Below are 16,784 nucleotides of genomic sequence, written 5' to 3' on the forward strand. Positions count from 1 at the left end.
ACCTTCTGAGTATGGTTGATGAATCCAGAACAATAAGTAGAATTCATTAATACATCTCTTCAACTTACATTGCTCTTATTCCAAAGAAAATCATTCTAATACCTTCTCAAATTTTAGGTCGACCTCCCTGTGCAATACCATATACAAAATCATCTCAAAGGTTATTGCTGGTAGATTGTGAAATACTCTCTCGCGTTTCATCTCACAGGAACAACATGGCTTTGTAAAATACAGACTCATTCATGATGTTGTTGCAAATACACAAGAATGTAAGCATACGATCCACACAAAAAAATTAGATGCAACCATCTTCCAAATTGATCTAAGGAAGGCATATGACTATTTGGATTGGGGCTTTCTGAGATGCATTCTTACCAAAATTGGTCTCAGCCACGGATGTACAAACTAGATAATGGCATGTGTGGACAAGGTAAATTTTTCCATCTTGATAAATGGGCATCCAACTAAATTATTTCGAGCTGCTAGAGGACCGAGGCAAGGATGCTCACTATCCCCGCTATTATTCATCCTGGAAATTTACTGCCTAAGCTTGCACAAAAAAGGAGCAGTTATGGAGGAACATTTCTGGCCACTAATGATAAGAAACAACAACATCATATCACACAGTCTCTTTGTAGACGACATATTGATTTTGGGTATGCTCTGTCGCTTCTCTTGGTTATGTCTTTTTAATATTCTAAAGAAATTTAGAAGTGCTACGGGATTACAGATTAATGAAAGGAAATTTGTAATTTTTCCTGGGGAATGCAACAAGGAAACCATTGAATAAATTGAAGGATTATATTGTATCAAGGCAATACCTATTCAAAAGGGAATGAAGTATCTAAGATACCACCTAAAAGCTTGTTGCTACAATAGAGGTGAATGGAAATATATCATTGATCGATATTATAAAAGGATATCTTGATGGGAGTTCAAATGTCTCTTAATGGGTGGGAAAGTTATTCTTGCCCAAGCAGTCTTAGCACAACTAATTGTATGCTGGGCCAATCTATTCCATATACGTATGAGCATTAACAAGGAGCTAAATCACCTCATAGCAAACTTCATTTTGGGATGCTGCCACCAAAGGAAGAAATATCATCTCACTAGATTGGCCAGCATTACTCTTTTAAAAGAATTGCGAGGATGGGGGATTATGAATCTCCACGGATTTGGAGGAGCTTTATTGATGAAATCCTTATGGAGGGGTTTATTTGGGAAAGGCACCTGGAGTAATACCTGTTTAGTCAATTTAGTATGTCCTAAATTGCTACATTAATTATCAATCCGGGAGTCGTAAACTAATGAAGTGTGGCGCATTATATGTGCAAGGAAACCTCTTTCTTAGTTTTTATTGTTTTCAGTTTTATCTTGTTTTGGGGGGTTTTATCTTGGCTTGTCTCATAATGCAAAAGGAAATCCTATTCCTAAGTTTTAAGAATACTTTAGAAGGAAAGTTTGGGTATAGATTTTAAAGAAATTATGTCCTTTATGATGACTTCTAGAACTTAACACTTCAAAGGATCTCAAAACAGTTTAGTGATGAAATTAATACTTGAACAAGAATGTAAATGTGTAGCTACTTGTATCAAACAAATGATGAACTACTGATCATGAAATCTCTATCTTCGTTGCTCATCTAAATACAGAAATAAAAGTTAAGCTATTGCACTCAAACAAATAAAAAACCGCAAACTAATAAAAGTAAAATCAATTCACTTCATTTATAGTCTGATAGCTTGCCAAGTAGTCTTTTCGGGGTTAAGCTATGGCTCTGGAGATAACGTCAATAATATGAGGAATTGATATCTAATTGCAGAAAAATAAAACTAAAATCAAATCACATCATTCATAGTCTGATAGCTCGCCAAGTAGTATTTTCGGGGTTAAGCTATGGCTCTGGAGATAATGTCAATAATATGAGGAATTCATATCTAATTGCAAAAAAATAAAACTAAAATCAAATCACATCATTCGTAGTCCGATAGCTCGCCAAGTAGTCTTTTCAGAGTTAAGCTATGGCTCTAGAGATAACATCAATGATATGAGGAATTTGATATCTAAACTAACTAACAAGCAAATGAATAAAACTGAAATCAAAGCATAACTGAAATTAAAAAGCTAAGAAAAGCAAAGTCAGTAGAGAGGCTAATCTCATGTCACTAGTTATTGTAAAAATTGTATGAAAATGCCCGGGCCTAGCCTATCCTGAAACACACACTAATCAGTGTTAGCAACAATATACAATGCTTGAAAAATCATGTACAGGAATGTAACATTAACATCAGAACTAACTTATGAAATATACATAGGTGAACAAATTATGAAATATGTGCAATGGAAATAAGGAAACAACACGTAAAAACTTTACAGAAACAAAGAAAACAAAACCTCGGCTAGCAGGGGCCCTTTCATGGCCTTGGTCAACACGCTATCAGTCTATAATTATGCTCACACAGTCATATAAAACAGAGTTTTATTGTATTGCAAAATTGAGGAAGACTCCTCTCGTTACAATAGCAAGACCAGTTCACTGCACAGTACAATGAATAACAGCAAAACGACATCAAAAACTAACTCTACATGCGTTTGAAAACACATTATTTATAAGGGAAATTACATAATTGTTTTCTTATGAAACACCTTCAATAGAGGACACATAAAAGGACAATACCCATGAGTTTAGCATGATGGTTGCCAAGATCATTCAATCTATCAAAAGATGGCTGTTGGATTTGCATCATGGAGGCATTCTACAACTGTCAAAATGAACCCATGGATCTAGGAACAGTCTCGGATCCTTCACGTGTTGAAAGACAGAGACCTGTTTGCCGTAGAACTCCTTCGTTTGACCACCATTTGACCAAGGGCTTCCTTTGTGAATTTGGCCAAACCAATAGGACCTAATCCATGTCCAGATCATTCCTGAACTACCCACGTGCCTCGTTTTTATTGATGACACATGTAACTTAGGGATCAACAAAAACAGCTGTGGAAAGTCGAATCAATTGTGGAAAGTGGCTGTATTCCGCAGCTAATGAGAAAAATCTAATTCAAATAGCAAGCACAAAAACACAGTTAGAAAACCACTTAAGTGCTCTTTTAGAATCAATATGCAATGATCTTTGATAGCTTATGAGGTACTGGTGAGGGGAAAAAGTCTAGGAAAATGTGTAGGAGAGATGTACTTTCAGGGCTCAACATGCCCCCACTGTGAAGGTGTTGCATGTCCTCATGCAACCAAAACTTTGACCATCCTCCCTTTAGTTCATGTGTTTTGAGACCTCTGCCAACACATCCAGCCTTCTTTTCTTCTTTCTTGGGACCACTGTCATCCTCAGCTTCCTCATTAGGCACTTGAATTTGAGGTTGATGAGAGCTTTGCTCAACCTCCTGCTCTTTTTCTTCAATTTTCTATTTTTCTTCTGCCACAACCCAAGATGCAACATGGTGTTGTCGTGAATAATCTTATCCAACCTGCTCTGTTCTCTCAATGTTTCATTTTCTCTTTTGATGTGTCTATTTAGGACCACCAGCTCAAAAACTTTCTGTTTTAGTGATTGGATTAGAGCTTCCCGGGCTATATTAGGCTAGGCAGATGATGTGCCTTGATCTGTGGCAGTTTTCTCCAACGTTTCAATAGCATACATTTCTTGCTAGGTTGGATATATCTCAGGTGTAGTCCTCCTTGGGTTGTCCCCAAAATCTCATTGAAAATGACTGATCTCAAGGTCTGGCTGAGAAGGACTAATCCCAAAATCTGGCTGAGGAATATGAGTATGGTGTGGGCCACGGCCAGGAGGTATTGCTGGAGGTTGTTCTGGTGTTTCCCCTCCTAAATCAATGAATTGGGGCCCTTTAGTTTGTACTTTCCTTAGTTTTCCTTTAAGTTTGGAGCTCCTCCTTAGATTTTGTGAGCTAGTGTCTTCTTTTTCCATACTTTGTTTTTCTTTCCCTTTCCTCTTTGCTACAGCTGATTGTTCCTAAAGGTAAACTAGTCTTTTAGAAAGTATTTGGTGGTCCTCTTCTGAGGAAGGTTCTGGGGTTTGATATACAGCTTTAATTTTTCTCTTCCCCTTTAATTTTCTTTGCTTCATAACCTCAGTTCTTTCCTTCCTACTTTCTGGTAGTTTCTCTTCCCTATTAGTTTCTTTAGATATGTTAGTAGGAGTGTCCTGAATTTTCACACTTGTTTTCCTTCTCCTACTTTTCCTTACGAAGCTGCTCTTGGGTGTTTCAAGTGGATCTTGAAAGAAGTTTCTAACCAAAAACTGTTCCGAGGTGTCCTTCTTTTCCTTCAACTGTTTTTCAATCAAAATTTTTACAAGGCCGTGATGGTACAAGTGGGGTTCTATGTCCTCCACATTCTTTTGTACAATTATGGACATCTTTTTCAGATTATTCAATAAAATGGAAGGCAAATTGATGGTTTGATTTTCTATAAAATTCATTAGCAACCGGGTGTGGTACATATACATTGACCCGAACTGTCCCTCACATGTAATAAACTTCTGGATTATCAATAATAGACTAGCCCACTTTTCTTCTAAAGCAGAGACAGGGATTCTATGTTTGAAAATGGTTATATCCATACCTAGATTGCGTAGGATAACCCTCCAGGCCATCTCATCAAATATTTTGCTTTTGAACCACCGTTCCCCCTCCTGTGGGAGTTTCGTTGCTACAATGATAGATGCCTCTGTAACTGAAAATTTAAGTTCTCCAACCTCAAATTCCACGCCATTAAAAGACCTCGCAAATGACTTCGTAACTTCTTTGTTGTAGCCTCTGAATTTCTGGATGAACTGTAGCCACCGTGCCTTCCTTATTATGTTTTTTAATTGGGTATACCCCTCCATGAATTTGGGCCCTTCCGGTTCTACTCTTAGCAAAAGACCCATTCGTACCTCCTGCCTTAAAATACGTCTGAGTGAATAATGGATTGACGAAGGTGAAACGGTTGTGTTAGCGAGGAATGGCAAAGGTTTGTGGAGAAAAATGAGTAATCGTAAATGAAAGAGCAGAGAACAGGTAATGAGAATGAGTTCACGGGAGTGTAAACAGGCTAGAAATAACAAACAAGATAGTATGGGAATAGAGTGAGCTTAGCTTTTGAGATAGATGGCTGCGGAATAAGCATGAGCATGTTCTCAAAATGGCTACAGAATGTGCAGCGGGATAGAGCCATGATCAAGTAGATTATGTCCTCATAATTACCCTGTTCAGCACGTGGAATGCCAACATACAAATAAACACAAGTTGAATTCGGAGGCAAATCATGAGGCCGTTAAAAAATTAATGCAAGGTTTGTGGAGAAATGATCTAAAGGTCATGGAGCGGTTATGTAAGCTATCAATGCTAATCATTACATATAATGGAGTCGTGGTTTCATAACTATATAGAATGTGCTTTTTTTAAAATGCTATTTCAAATAAATCATGCTTATACCTTGGAATTTTTGCTACTTTCGTCCATTAACCTTTGATTAGTTGCTTCCTGTTGGTGCTTTAGGAGCTTCATATCTTCAAACTATTTTCCTTTGTCATACCTACACTTGGTTCTCGTCATCATTTTGCTAACATCTGGCTGTCAGGGCTGAATAACAAAGTGTTACCTGCAGAATCAATCAACTGGCTGCGGAATCAGTTTCTAGCTGTGTAAACTGAATTCAGTTGTAGAAACTGACATAGTGAACATATGACTAAATGGAGATGGATGGAAATGAATGATGTCTGAGTGAATGATATATGAAAATTGGTCATGAAAGGAGTTTTATTGGCGAAATGAGATGATGAAATGAAATTGAGTGAAGTGAAATGAAGTGAAATGACATGAAACTATGAATGAAGTGAGGAAAGATTTTTTTGGAAAATATAGGGTGTCAGAAGTTTTTGATTTTCACCCTATATTTTTTTTGTATAAGATTGCCAATCAGTGATTGGTTTTCAGGCTTATATATATATATATATATATATATATATATATATATATATATATATATATATATATATATATTAGAAAAGAACAAAGACTAGGCTGGTGGAGAAGAAGGATTCTTCTTCACCAGCCTTATTGCAGAATTATTTTCAAAGATTTTGACAAATTCCTCCTTTGAGAGTGGCTTATGATATATATTTATTCTGTGGCCATTCATAATAAGAGGAGTTTGATTTTCATCAATGGTTTTGATTTTTACCGCTCCATTGCTAAAGATTTCGTCAATCTCATATGGTCCAAGCCAATGACTCTGAAATTTTCCTTTGAAATATTTAAACTTGGAATCAAATAGCAATGCCCAATCTCCTTCTTGAAACTTTTTCTCCTTGATGTATTTTTCATGCCACTTAGCTCTTTGATATTGAACTAGATCAGTTATTAGGATTTCTTCTTGTCTGATCTCATCTAGCTCATTCAACTGCTCCATTATATGCTTTTGGGCTTCTGATAGATCCATTCCTAATTAAACTGCCATCTTCAAGGTTCTAGCTTGGAACTCGATGGGGAGCAGAACTTCTTTCCTATAAACAAGTTCATAGGGAGAATGTCCTGTTGTATTCCTCCATGTAGTTCTATAGGCCCATAAGGCTTCAAGAAACCTTTCTGCCCAATCTCTTCTGTATAGATGAACAGTCTTGGTAATGATGCCTTCAAGAACTTTGTTTGTAGACTCCACTTGACCATTTTCTTGTGGATGGTAAGGAGTAGATTGTTTGTGCTTGACCTTGTACTCTTCCATCAGCTTCTCCACTAGTTTGGATGTGAATTGTCCTCCCTGATCTGTCACAATTTTTGTTGGAACACCAAAGCGAGTAAAAATATCCTCATAAAGAAAACTAACAGCTGAATGCTTAGTAGTAGAAAATAATGCTTTGGCTTCTACCCATTTAGTGACATAATCAGTACATACCAATATATACTTTCTTTGTTTAGATGGTGGGTTAATAGGTCCAATAAAATCTAAAGCCCATTTTTCAAAGGGTTCGATGAGTACCTATGGCTACAATGGCATTTCATTTGAAAGGGTAGGCTTCCCTACTCTTTGGCAACTGTCACATCTTTTGACATAGTGTTTTGCATCTTTGAAGAGGGATGGCCTATAATATCCTAAAGAGAGGATTTTATAGACTGTCCTTTTGTCAGGAAAGTGTTCGCCGCATGGTTCATCATGGAATGCTTTGAGAATCTCAAGCATTTCATCTTTCCTAACACATCTTCTGATCAGAAAGTCCGACCCTGTTTTAAACAATTCGTTAGAAATCCATGAATATTTTGAACTCTCCTGAATAATTTTTCTTCTTTCACCAGGAAATAAATGTGGAGGTAGTTTCCCTGTAGCCAAATAGTTAGCTATATCTGCATACCAAGGAGTCTCAGTAGTTACTGCAAATAAATATTCATCAGGAAACTTGTTCACTACAGGAGAATCTTCTTTAGTATTCTGAATCCTAGACAAGAAATCAACTACTGTGTTTTGTTTCCTTGGTCTATCTAACACAATAACATTGAATTCTTGTAAAAGTAAGAGCCGCCTTGTAACTCTACCATTAGTAATGGGTTCGTTCATTAGATATCTAATTGTAGAATGATCAGTACGAATAAAAGTTTCATAGCCTGTTATATAATGTCTAAACTTATTGATTGCATGAACAACAGCTAAGAACTCTTTTTCAGTCACAGTATAGTTCAACTCTGTAGGAGTTAAATTTTTACTGGTATAGTAAATGGCATAAGGAACTAAATCTTTTTGTCCCAATAAAACCCTTAGAGCTGTATCTGAAGCATCTATAGAAATATGGAAAGGGAGTTTCCAATTTGGTCCTCTCAAGATAGGCGCTTCAGATATTTTTGTTTTCAAAGTTTCAAATGATGATTGGCAATCAGGACCCCATTTGAATTCACAGTCTTTTGTAAGCAATTTGAAGAGTGGAGATGTTATTTTGGTGAAGTTTTTTATAAATATTCTATAATATCCAGTAAATCCCAGAAAACTTCTAACATCTTTTTGACAATTTGGAATAGGTAACTTGGAGATGACTTCAACTTTTGATCTATCAACTTTAATCCCATCCCCTGAAATATGATGTCCCAAAAGAATACCTTCAATAAACATAATAAAGCATTTTTTATGGCTTAGTGAAAGGTTTGTTTCTTTACATCTTATAAGGACTTCTTCCAAATTTTCTAATGCCTCTTCAAACGAATCACCATAAACTGTAAAATCATCCATATAAACCTCTATGCAATCATGGATTAGATCAGAAAAAATTCCTAGTACTTCTCTTTGGAATGTTGTGGGTGTGTTACATAATACAAAAGGAAGCACTGGATAAGAAAAAGTTCCCCATGGACAGGTAAATGTGGTCTTATCCTGATCTTCAGGTGCTACCTGAATTTGATTATAACCACTAAAACCATCCAAAAATGAAAAGTACTTTTTGCCTGCTAATGTATCTAATACTTGATCGATAAAGGGCAAGGAAAAGTGATCCTTCAAAGTTGCTTTATTCAATTCCCTGTAATCAATGCATACCCTCTATTTACCATTCTTTTTGGGTACTATAACCAAAGGAGAAACCCATTGGCTATCTGAAATTGGGTAAATGAAATTTACATTAGGTAGTTTTTGGAGCTCTTCTTTCACTATCTCCCTAAGATTTGGATTCATCCTTCTCTGAGGCTGTCTGATTGGTCTATTGTTTTCCTCGATATATATATGATGGATGCAAGTCTTAGTTTCAATACCTTTCATATCAGTATATTCCCATGCAAATGCAGTAGAATGTTTTTGCAAGATTTTGGTTAGCTCTTCCTGTTGTGACTTTTCTAAATTTTTGTTGATAGTCAGTGTTTTTCCTGGAAAAATCTCAATGGTAGAGCTACCAAACTCTTCCATAGAGTAAAGATACATTTGTCTTGATGATAGATATTCAATATCAGAATCTAACTGAAATTGTGTACATGGTCATATTTTGAAGATGTTTCAAAGTTTTCTAGTGTGTTTAGAATTTGAATATCTTCACTAATTTGAGAGACAATAAAGACAGGTTGTATAATATCTTCATCGTCAACCCATTCATTGTCTCCTACTTCTATAATTTCCTTTGCTGTTGAACTACCATCAGAAATATACATATCTCCAAATCTACAACTAATGAAAGCATCGGTTGTGGCTAGCCAAGGTCTTCCTAAGATTAGTGGATGTCCTCCTAAATTACTCTTGGGATTCAAAATCATGAAATCTACAGGATACTCCCAAGAATCTAAGGGGACTGAAATATCTTCTAGTACACCATCTGGTTTGATTATTGATCTATCTGCAAGTTGTAGTAAGGTGGGTGTAAAAAGAAGATTCGGAAGTTTAAGTTGTTCCATATTCCATCTACTCATAATGTTGATAGTAGCCCCTTAGTCAATCAAAGTGTTCAGAATTTCTATCCCATTTATAGGTGTCTTGACAATTGGACTACCTGGATGGTTGAAGGGAAAGTACCCCTAGGGTCCTTTGGGCTAAGACTCTACCAGACTGAAAATTGCTTATTTAAAGAAACACACACACACAGCCATCATCTTTACTTTTAAGCAAATTCTAAGGTTTAGGGCACATACCAATGGTCCTACGTTCGAGAAGACCGTTAGGGTGCAAACCCTCCTTGGAGTTCCCTTCTTCTTCCTTTGACCTGCAAGACAAACAAATCAAAGAACACAACAGTACCTGTACAAATACTTATGTATAAATCATCTTCATGCTATAAAGTTAGTTATAAAAGATCTTTAAGTAACCACTTTCACTAGAATTCAACACAAGAATTTCATAAGCATAAAGAAAGATTATTCGGGAACAAAGACGTGTTTCTTTATAAATAAAGGCAAATAAAGTACAGATATCGGAAAGATATCACCTGAACACCTTCAGCAGGCTCCAAGCAAGCTTCCTCCCGGATTCGTTCCAGCCTCAAGCTTTCGACAAGATCTCCTTCCAAGTCCTACTCCAATGATGATACCAAGGATGAATGATCACCAATACACATGGAAACAAGGGTTTCCTATGCAAGATGGGGGAAGTGCAGACAGCACCAAGGACTTCAGACCTGATCTAAGGGAAAAATCTCAGCATAATAATCTTGCTCTCTTTTCTCTCTCTCCCCTTGGCCTTCCCATTGATGTCTTTTTATACCCTCTCCAAAGTAGTTTTTTAGTTAGGAGTTGGTTGGGAACAGTTGGGCCACGGGCACTAACAGGTGATCCAGCAGGTAAACCCGCGATCACCGCCCGAAAAAGAGGAAATTATATATTTTTTAAGTGTTTTAATAGATACACGCGGGTTGGGTATGACAGACCCGCGTGTACACGCGTTTAACACAGGGCAAAGTCGCGTATAGGGAATAAAACACTGTTTTTTAAATTTGTGGACCAGGTCTGGAAGGAGGGGTTGCCCTAGGCCATGAGTGCAGCATCACAAACCATAAGAGTCGGATTTGGAGCTATAACAGATGCCCCCTAATATATGAGGTCAGAAGGGGAACATGATGGCCGAAATATATTAAGTAAGTACAAGGAAAGGAACTCTGCCGAAAAACTGAGGAGGACTTCACCAGAATTCAGCCTGCCAAGCCACCGAAAAGAGGTCAGAAAGAAACACCGTCTGAGGCGGGCATACCCATGCTCAGGAAAAGTAAAGCATGTCCGCATATCAAGTACAAGCGGATCCACTAAGTATACAAGTATAAATGACTGGAAAATACATAATGGATCATCTGATCATAATGAGTAAGTACATGTCTGAATATCACATATAAGACTGTCAATGATGCTGAAAGATGCAACGGATCACTGATATCAAAGACTGATCCCAAAAAATGGTACCAACTGAACATGATGGAATAGGATGGTACTACACTGCAAACTCAGGTGCCAGCATATAAGATGTCGCCGTGACTGACTGCAACATATAAGGTGGAGTGGTATCAACGAGCAGTAACAGGAGCAACTGTCAAGTGAACCAATGAATGCTGATACAACCTGAGGTCTTCACCGACCGCCGTGGTACATTTCTACACCATGGGAATAAATGATCTGAAGTCGACCATGTGAGAAATCGTTTGATTACCGGTCATTGATGTATACCGTTAACAAACGCGAGACTACTCACCGATAATGATAATGAGCGTCAAGGTACCCAGTACAATCTAACAAGTGTGAATGGATGAGCTGAAGTCGAACACCTATAAGAATCTATCAATCAGGAGACAATGATGGTTTCCCACTGTCGATAGCGAGGAATCTGCCACTAATGACTGCAAACCCCAAGGTACTGCCAAATGGACTCTAGATCTTTGCCCCAGAGCAATGAGTCGGAGTCGATAGGGAAAGATCCGCTAGAAGGAAGGCATTAAGGCATCCTCCATCAATCTAGCGCGAGTGTAACCCGTAGGCCAATAATGTGGAAGGAATCGGACGAAAAAGATGTAGTAACCCAACCGAAGTACGTTTCCGGCGTACACAAGATGTGGCTAGCGCACGGCAGAAACCCTCTGAACCAACCAATAATGAAAGCCGACACAGAGGCGAGGTATCCACCAATAGGGTCAAATGGAAACCAAGGTATTGCACGAATCCCAATGCGTGATAATGTATGCTGATGTCGAACACAAGGGAAACCACTTAGTCAAAGACCCATGATACTGATCGATGCTGAGCACAAGGTGACCTATCAATAATGAAAATAGGGCCAGGGTGCGGTCTCTAGGTCTGCCCTCAGAGTAATGTGTCGTCGTCGATAAGGACAAGACCCGCCAGCAAGAAGTCAATGGGGACCTTCTCAAACCGGCACGAGTGCAGGACCAATATAACTGATGTGATGATAGACATGATACTGACAACCAGGGATGGCCGACTGAAAAATGAGTCAAGAGACACCGCAAAAAGGCCGACTCAGGCTAACTTCCCTTGAACAAAAGCACGACTCAATGTGACTATGTGGCAGCATATAATGAATCTGTATAAGTTCGTCATGCAGGAGGCACGAACGAACCCTCCATATGATTGGAAGAGATAACCAATCGGGGGAGAACTGACTCGATAACAAGGTTATGGCGTACCTAAGTCAAACTAAATCCCACCCATGTGGAGGAGACTTTGCTTTGAGTGCTTTGTTCAAGGGCGACACGACTGACTCTAGCTGCCAACAATAAATGGAAATAACGTCCCTGTTCCCGCTCTTTTTGGAATATTTAATTTTTTTGTCTTTTTCTGATAAGCCGGAAAAAGAATAAAAGAATGCTATGGTACAGTGGAAAGAACGAGTGTCGGTGAAACAGATGATCTAGTTCCTGGGAAAGGAACATTCCTATGCTCAATGCAGGGAGGTGAAAAACTGGTCGGTGACACTCAAAGGTATGTTCCTTCCACGGATCAAGGTATGTCAAGCTGCAGAAATCAAGGGTATGCAAGGTTGATTTTGCAGACGTCATGGTCAAAAGTAGGCTTAAACACGAGTCCAAGTGAAGCCGGCTATAGGCCGAAAGGTGCAAATAGTCAACATGCAATGCAGAAGTACAACTCAACACACATAGGAGCCTCTAGGGTATAAGGCCAGAACTAAACGAAGAAGCACAGAGGAATGAGTCTTCAACGCATAAGTCATGGCGGGACTACAGAGGACTCCCAAGCCTAGGGATGAAAAATCTGCATGAGTGCCAAGCGACAATAAGGTACTAACTAGGGCACCCATGATAAGGTAGGCTCTACCACACAAGTCATGATACTTCTAAGCAATGAGAAGGTTCCGCACCATAACTTGGTGGGGTCGATCCTAAGGCAAAATGGTAAAGGAAACTAATAAGTGCACAATGCAGGCGGAAAAAACCTAACCTATATGCCAGTTTTGAGAACCAATACCTGTCAGAACGGACCAACCATAAACTTCCAAAGGAGAAATCTTCCAAGTTCTGTAAACATAAATAGGAACACTAGACACGAAGTTAATACATCCCACATGTAAACTTCATATAATATCTTTGTGTTATAGAATACAAAACTTGAAAATGCGTACCTCATATATACAATATGGTACAGGGAACCACGCAACCTTTCGGCTTACGTATAATAGCTCTTCGGAATAAACCCCTTGCAGGGCTGAAACCAAGGACTCCTTTGGTAGTCATAACTCATGGCTTCAAAGAGTTCCTCCTGTGAAGGCAAAACAAGATCTGAGAAATCATGAGAACTACAAGGATCAAAAGAGGGAATTAAAGGGTCCCATGTCTCTATAGGAAGAATCTCTCGGTCAACTGCCGGGACCAAGTCCCAAGAAGGAGAATAATAAGTCAAAGGATCCTTCTTAGAAGCAATTGAACATTGAGGATTCAATGCCACATAATTCACCCGTGGTAGGGTAGAGTCTACTTGAACACTTGGAACAAACCAAGGGGCATTCTGCAGTAAAGTCGAATTAGGGTGATGATTATCAGATGCAAGCTGATCAATAGTGACAATATTCCCGTTATGAGGAAAGCACATTACTCGAAAGAGTGAAGACACCACAGCATTCATAGCATAGACATAATCACGCCCAAGTAGCATATTAAAGTCTAAAGGGCTATCAACCACCATCATATCGATTAAGATAGTCTTCCCACCTAAAGTGATAGGAACTTGAGGAAGAACACCCATAGATTCACCAGGCCTTCTATCATAGGCTAACAACTGACTCTGAGCTGTCAACAACTTTGGGGAACCCAAAGCTTTCCAAGTCAAAGAGGATATAATACTTGTAGAGGATCCTTCATCCACCATACATCGATAGACATTTGTGGAATTAACCCTGACCTTTATTTGGAAAGGTGCAGCGGAAGGAAGACAAGGCTCAACAAGACTATCCCAATTAAAGGAAACACTCTTAGAACTTGGAGGGGGAACATTCGAAGAAACCTGAATGCCCCCTATACTAGAAGACTCTGTACTAGAGATCAAACAGACTCTTTTGTTAGGCACTTCACCCCCCAAAAGAGGAGTGTAATCGGCCAGCGATTGCACTGACTCTACCACATTATCAACCAATGGTTGATGGGATTGATGAGAAACCATATCAAGTGTAGGAGTAGAAGTACTTTCAGACTCGGACCATATCCTTTGAACCTCTAGAATACCAGGGCATAAATGAGTAAGATGGTCTCCCTTGCATATCTTACAAGGGAACTTAGGTTTAAAACTTCTACGTCCAGGTTTCTTATCAACCTCCATTCCGCCAACATGACTAGCAGTGGTTTGCGGAGAGTCCTGAACATGACTTGCAGAGGTCGGTGACTCTTTGCTAGTATGACTCGCAGTGACTAGACTCATGCCTCCAGCATGACTTGCAGCGGCTGAAGACTCATCTCCAACATGACTGGCAGAGGTTGAAGAGGAAGTGCTAGTATGACTTGCAGTGACTAGACTTGTGCCCCCAGCATGACTTGCAGCGGCTGAAGACTCATCTCCAACATGACTCGCAGAGGTTGAAGATGAAGTGCTAGTATGACTTGCAGTGACTAGACTTGTGCCCCCAGCATGACTTGCAGCGGCTGAAGACTCATCTCCAACATGACTCGCAGAGGTTGAGGATGAAAGGATAGAATTATTCTTCTTCTTTGACTTCCTTTTTCTCCTCTTTTTAGATTTGTTATTACAAGAAGGAGAAGAAGAAGGAATCCCAGATTTCTCTTTGAAAGAAGATGAACAATTAGCACCCATATGATGCCCCTGAAATAAAGCATTCATCTGAGAAGCTTCAAGAGCATTTGGAATATTCAGAGTGGACCATAGCCAAACGGGTAGTCCAACATTCAACCCAGGAATATTCAAAGTGGCCATCAAGGGAGTACCAACGTTTCCAAAGAAAGGAAAAGCACAAGGATCCCCTTTTGGAAGGGTACCTTGGTTGGTGTCCACAGGAATATTAGCCATATCTAACTAATCCAAAGACCCTTTCCCTTGCGGGAATATAGAAATAACTCTTCAAAGAATATGGATAAGCAATCAAAACCTTTGCCCTTGAGGAGGCAACTCCACAACCTCCGAAAGAACGACCAAAAGCCTTTCAAGATCGGTAGAGTGGCAAGCCAGTCACTCAGACTACAAAGTCCAAAGGTGACTAGACAAAAATACCTAAAGCCAACTATATACAAGGAGAAAAGAGCACACACTATAAAGTCCCTAAAGATACAGCCAGTCAAACAACTTCCAAGTATTTCCGCTCCGGGTGATGAGGACCGGACACCAAAATACAAGAAAGCGGAGTCAGGGGCCTTCCGAAGATAGTCTGGGATGATGAGGGCCCAGTCCTATCAGCGAAGGTATCAGAGGAAGTTACGCTGACCTCCTAACAATAGCCTGCGCCGGTGCAAGCCCCCAAGCTTCGCAAGGGTGCCCTCCAGAAGTACTGTCGAGAGTGATACAACGTCGACCTCAGGTGCCACGGGATTCCCCTCCGCAGCCACCTATGCAGATCCCTAGGAGAGGCAACTATGGGTACCAACTCGTTGCAGAAGCCAGGCGGAACAGTCGTGAGGTAAGTTCGGACAAGTAGGAGAGGGGGTATCTCTCTTCCCTGTCTTCACAGACCCTCGTGCTTAACTCCCAGATCCGGAGCTTTCCTGGTCTTCCTAACGCTGTTGGATTTACTCTCTTTGATCAGACTCTTATGTTTGACGTTTTGTGTGGCCTTGGAGAGTTAACTCTCCACTCGCCTAATCCAAGGCCCTAAAATCCTAAACTTGTTGGTGTAATAACTAAAACAAAAAGTTCTAGTGGATTTTAATTAAGCGCTTGATTTTATTAGGCTGTTCTTTAAGTCAGAAGGTAACGGAAGTGAAACTTGTGGTGTTTTTAGGACACAAAAAGAAACTATCCTAACTACATGCACATGCACTTTTTCGTTTCGATGCAGAGCAATTTCTATGAGGTTCAGATGTACTTCAAATTAAACAAAATTTTTTGCTTTCTTTTCAAACTCCACACTCACAAAAGCTAACAAAACTATGCATGCCTAAAAGAGGATGCAAAGCTATGCTAATGCAAGAACTATATGTGAATGCAAGATTTTAAGACTACTTTGCAAACAAAGAAGGAAAGTTGCTGCTTTACCAAATTTTGTCTTGCCACTAAAATGCTTAGATAGAAGATGATGTGTTACCAATCATTTCGTCCAAACAATAAAAACAAGTTTTAAGATAAAAACAAAGCACTTTCACTTCGCAAAAAGGAAATCAAATGAAAAGCAAGTTTAAGAAAGCGAAACTCAAAACTTTCAAAAGATTTTCTTTCAATCAAACCAAAAAAGTCTTTTTCAAAGGAAAACTCTCAAAAATACTGACACTAATGATTGATAAACAAGCCACCAAACACTTTTGTGAATTGACACCTTTCAAATGATGAAAACTCAACAAAAATAAAATGTGTTCGAAAACGCTTTTGACAATCAAAAGCAGCAATGAAAGTCCAAAATATCAAAAGACAAGTTTCAAGAAACTGGTAACAAACAAATTTCCCGAAACAAAGGAGTAAATGGTCATAAAAATGATTTCGTTAAGCAAACACAAATGTCATGAAAACAAAATGGACACAAAGATTTGAAGACAATCTTCCCACTCTGTCGAAACAGAGCAATCAAGATTCTTAAACAGAAATCTTGTGTGTCAAAAATCAATGACGCTTGCAATCAACGAAAAACAAGACTAGCACTCCTTATAACTAGAGAGAGTTCGAAACAAGATGCCCCCTGTTAAACAGGGAACTGTTACTGG

The sequence above is a fragment of the Pinus tabuliformis genome, chromosome 8 (genome assembly GCF_031772625.1).
Source record: "Pinus tabuliformis cultivar Carrire ecotype Pingquan chromosome 8, CPIR1, whole genome shotgun sequence".
Classification (NCBI taxonomy): Eukaryota; Viridiplantae; Streptophyta; class Pinopsida; order Pinales; family Pinaceae; genus Pinus; species Pinus tabuliformis.